This window comes from Aphelocoma coerulescens, chromosome 10 (assembly GCF_041296385.1).
Source record: "Aphelocoma coerulescens isolate FSJ_1873_10779 chromosome 10, UR_Acoe_1.0, whole genome shotgun sequence".
Classification (NCBI taxonomy): domain Eukaryota; kingdom Metazoa; phylum Chordata; class Aves; order Passeriformes; family Corvidae; genus Aphelocoma; species Aphelocoma coerulescens.
Window position 1 is genome coordinate 2,351,094 of NC_091024.1, and position 5,123 is coordinate 2,356,216.

Genomic DNA, 5,123 nt, shown 5'->3' on the forward strand with positions numbered 1-5,123 from the left:
TGAGACCGTCACGGCCAACCTTTAGCACAGCATTGCTAAGTACACCACTAAGCCAAGCCCCCAAGTGCCACATCTGAACATCTTTTAAATCCCTCCTGCAATGGTGATTCCACCACTTGCCTGTGCAGCCTGTGCCAGTGATTGACCTTTTCCGTGAAGAAGTTTTTCCTAATATCCAACCTAAACCTCTGGTGCAAGTTCAGGCCGTTTCCTATCACCCTATCACTTGTTTCTTGGCAGAAGAAACCAACTCCCACCTGGCTGCATCCTCCTTTCAGGCAGTTGTAGAAAGCAGTAATGTCCCTCCTGAGCTTCCTTTTCTGCAGGCTGAATGCTCCCTCAGATGCTCCTCACAAGACTTACGCTCCAGACCCTTGACCAGCTCCACTGCCCTTCTCTGGAGACCCTTCTTCACCTCCATGTCCTTCTTGCTGTGAAGGCCCCAGAACTGAACACAGGATTCATGTTGCAACCTCACCAGTGTGACCAGGGGGATCATCACTGCTCTAATCCTGCTGGCCACACCATTTCTGATTTTAAAATCTTGTATGGTCTTTTTCCAAACATTTCAGTACCCCCCAACATTAAGAAGATCCCCACATTCATCGTGAACTGAAGGCTCTTGAATCCTGAAGGATTTGGACCCAAAATCACCACTTAACCTGTGCTGAGACACCTCAGACCAAATACAGAATCATGGAATATGCTGAGTGGGAAGAGACTCATCAGAACCAGCCAGTCCTACTCCTGGCCATGCACAAAACACCCCAAGAGTCACACCATGTGCCTGAGAGCATTGTCCAAACACTTCTGGAACTTTCTCAGGCTTGGTGCTGTGACCACTTCCCCAGGGAGCCTGTTCCAGTGCTCAGCCACCCTCAAACCTTTTCCTGATCTAACCTAAACCTCTCCTGACTCAGCTTCATGTTGTTTCCTCGAGTCCTGTCACTGGTCACCAGAGAGAAGAGATCAATCCCTGTGCTTCTGCTTCCCCTTGGGATGATGTCAAAGACCCCAATGAGGTCTCCCCTCAGTCTCCTCTGGGCTGACCAAGTGACCTCAGTCTCTCCTCATAAGGCCTCCAGACCCTCCACCATTTTGGTTGCCTCCTTTGGACACTCTCTGATAAGCAATATTTTTAAAAGAGGAAAAAAGCATTTATCATTTGGACAAAGTTTAATCATTTCACTAACCACAAGTACAAAAGCATTTCTAAAAGGGTAACCAAGTATTATATAAACATCTATTATAGAAGGAAAGCCATTCAGTCCTCTGCAATGAATTTAGAATGGTGGCTTCTGGTTGCTGACCCACTGACCTGTACTAACATGGGTTTTGGAAGTAAACTCCTTATGAGCTGCTGGGACTCTCTTTTGTCCCAGGGATCTTTTGTCTGTCCTCATGACTGTCACAGCAGGTGCTGGTAACACTTGAGATTTTGGAGAAAGCTCAAAGACACTGCAAAACACCCCAATAACGTACAGATGAAGGTAGAAAGGCATGTCCAGAGGTCTGATAAGAGATGTAATTCTGTTCACACATTAACCATAATTAGATAAATATCTTGGTATTTGTGATAATAATCACCACTGGAACAGTTAATGTTTACTTGATATTGCTGTCATTACATTTTACAGCTCTCACTGCCACAGGATGGAGGGCAGCAATTCCCATGTTCAGGTTACAAGATCCCCTGTTTGACTGTGCTTTGCACAGAGCATCTCAAGTGTTGGAATCCTATTCTCCCTAAAGCAGTATTATGGCACCAAGCAGCTGACACCGAGTTCCTGTGCTGATGGGCCTGTGGATGTAACAGGAATTGCTGACTTTCTTACACACAGTTTGCCTACTTGTTCTGAATAATCTACTGGCTGTTTCAGTTGCTACCTCCCCAAGTTTGTATGCCTTTTGGGCCCATGGGTCTGGCTGAGGTGAAGTCAGTTTTCCCCACAGGAGCCCTCAGTGCTGTGCTCTGTACTGGTAGCTGGAAAGGTGTTGGTAACACATCAGTGTTTTCTGGGACAGCACCACAGCTGTATCTCACACATTCCCCTCTCACCAGTGGGCTGAGGGTAGGCAAAATCTTGGGACAGGACATAGCCAGGACAGCTGACCCAAACTATCCAAAGGGATATTCCATACTGTATGACATCGGCTCAGCAGCAAAAGCCAAGGAAAAGGAGAGGCAAGGGGGGAGAGGGGGCATTTGTTATGACATTTGTCTTCCAGAGCAACTGCTATGTGTACTGAAGCCCTGCTTCCTGGGAAGTGGCTGGACATTGCCTGCTGATGGGAAATAGAGAGTAAATCTGTTTTCCTTGGCTTCTATACACAGTCATTGCTTTATTCAGCTGCCTTTACCTTGATGCATGAGTGTTTTCCATTTTATTTTCTCCCACCCCATCCTGCTGAGGAAGAGAGTGCTAGAGCAATTTAGTGGGCACCTGATGGCCAGCCAAGACTGACCCACCACAGCCCAACGTACACAGCTTTGTATCAGTGAACTCCGGAGTCACGCACTGGGTGCTGCAATAAAGGCTCAGAACTGCACAGTCCCTACACACCCAGAGATGAAGAGGTGTTCTGTACTAAGGCTGCACTGAGGCATAGTCTGGCTAGAAGCCTGGAGGAGTTATGGCAGCTTTGCCCTGTCTCCCTTGCACCACAGCTCCAGTGTAGAACATTCTGTTTAGCTCAGTTGCCCGTGTCAGGATTTTTATGGGAGTCTTGCCTCCTTTTATAAAAGTCCCACACATAATCACTCAGTATTTCTGTCTTCAAAGAACAATAATAAAAATGGAAGAACAATGCCACAAAGAGCTGTTAAGAGACCTGACAGGGGTGAACTGAAATTAAAAAGCAGAATTTCTTTGGTGTACAAAACTCTGTTGAAAAATGTTTAAGTTTTTCCCTAGGAAGACTCTTGAGTATAAAATGATTGAAACAAAAAAATTTTTTTTAAAAATCTACTTACCATAGTAAGTGAAAAAAAGGAAAACCATTGTCTTTCCATGCCATTTCCTGTGCTGAGAAAGTCTCCTTTGTTACACACTACTGATCCCTCCTGGGAATATTTTAAAATTATCTTTTGATAGATAGGCTTCCAACATCTCTTCTGCCTCTGTTCATGTTCTTACAGGAGACAGACAAGGTGTCTGAGGAATGTTCCTGCTACAAGGAGATCCCTCATTTAGTACAACACTGTTACAACTGTTCTTGATCTGCTGTCCTAACAAATTCCTCGTCACCCCTAATGTAAATAGTGTTTCACAGTTATAGGTAGGGTGTATGGCATAATGGTTGTATATTCTTGGCAAGCAGAGAGTTGACAGCACTAATTTACACACAGAGTTGAGGATAATGGAATATTATTCATGTTCTTGCATATGTATGTAAATATAAGCAACTATAAAGGAACTACTATTGAAAGTCTCTTGTACAAGTAGTTACTGAGGTTAAATAATTATGTGTATTTTAAGTATCAGCATTCTTTTCACAGCAACTCTCCAGTAAATTCAAGTCTCAAGTCCTCAGTGACAAACAAGGCATAGCTCTCAATTTGCTAATGAACAAATATGTATCATCATTCTTTTAGAAAGGACTATTTTAATTTGTGTTTGGTTTATATCAACTTTTTTTAAAAATTTTGTTTCTGGTTAAGTCATGATCAAAAACAGTTCATCAGCACTTTTATCAGGTGGAACTAGTGAAAAAATTATGTGTTCCTGAAAGTCAGTTTGTATGGACCTTCAGAAAACGGGAATTTTGGGCCTCATAGATTTTAAATCCATTTGACTTTTTTTTTGTAAATGACTGTTTTCAGTTCTCAGTATATTATGCCTGCATGGTGGATATGTCACACATAATTCTTCTTGTTTTGTTTGCAATGGTACTTAAATGTGCTTAACATTTTGTAGACCTGTCCCTTCTCCAGGAAGCCCCAAGTACAGCTGGAGAAGGTTCCTTTAGCAATATCTTTGCTTTGTAAATATTTTCACTTTCATACCTTATTTGAAGATTCCTTTTTGCACAGACACGAGTATTTCCAGACCAGCCTGCATTGCCTAAGGCTACACCCAACCTACACTGCTTTACTTTGTGCTAAAAAAAATAAAATTAACCCTACTCTGCAACTGGCACCCTCTTTTGCATACTTATCGTGGACCTAGAGTAAAGCAAATACTATTTTCCCCAAAGGCTCTCTTTGCATTTAAGCATTATCTTTCCAGGCTGAGAAACAACGTGGTATCAGTCACACAGGAGACCTGCTCCACTTGATCTGCAGGGACCTAACTTCTTTGTCCCCCATGGAAGGCTTTCATCTCCCTAAGTCTCATAAATTTTTTTTCAGTGTTATGCAACCCTTGACCACAGCTTGAGTCTAAATCTTAATCACCTCTTTTTTACCCCTAAAAGGCTGCATAACACCAGACTTTTGGTAGCACTTTTACCGTTCCTATATGGAAACAATTCACATTACCCTCTCTTCCCCCAGACGTTACTTTAGCTGCTGAAGTCACAAAAGCAAAAACTGAGCAATCTGCTTTTATGTAGGTCCTTCTTCCCCTGTCAGGCTGAGTGCCCCTAACATACCCACCACCTCTGCCTTTCAAGTGGGGCAGCAAACACCTCCCTCCTGCAGGTCTAAAGGGACCTCATCCTTCCCTTTGCCCTCTCCCTAGCTGGCCTGAGGCTTTTCCCAGTCCCGAGGTGGAGGAGCTGGGGACACACCGGGGGCCATTCGCCTCCTCGTGGACGAACTCTCCTCCCACCCACACAAGGTGGCACTGTTGGTTTTCACTGTATACATGCACTCTTCCACCTTCCCCAACACTAACACTGATTGGACTTAAAGAGGGTGATTCCCAACCTTCTTCAGCTTCTGAATCCCCACGCTTTTCCTATTTGAAGAGTGGGCCTAGTCAGACATTTAACATGGGGACACTGCTTTGTAGGACTTGTTTTTCTGCCTCATTCCTGACAGTCACCAAAGCAGTACCCCACACACCCACAGGGCTGTAGACTCTATGTTGCTGGTGAAGTCAGTGTCTAGTAAATGCACTGCCTTTGAACAAGCCCAAATAGAGATTCAGATCTTTTAAGACTACATAAAAAATCCATGG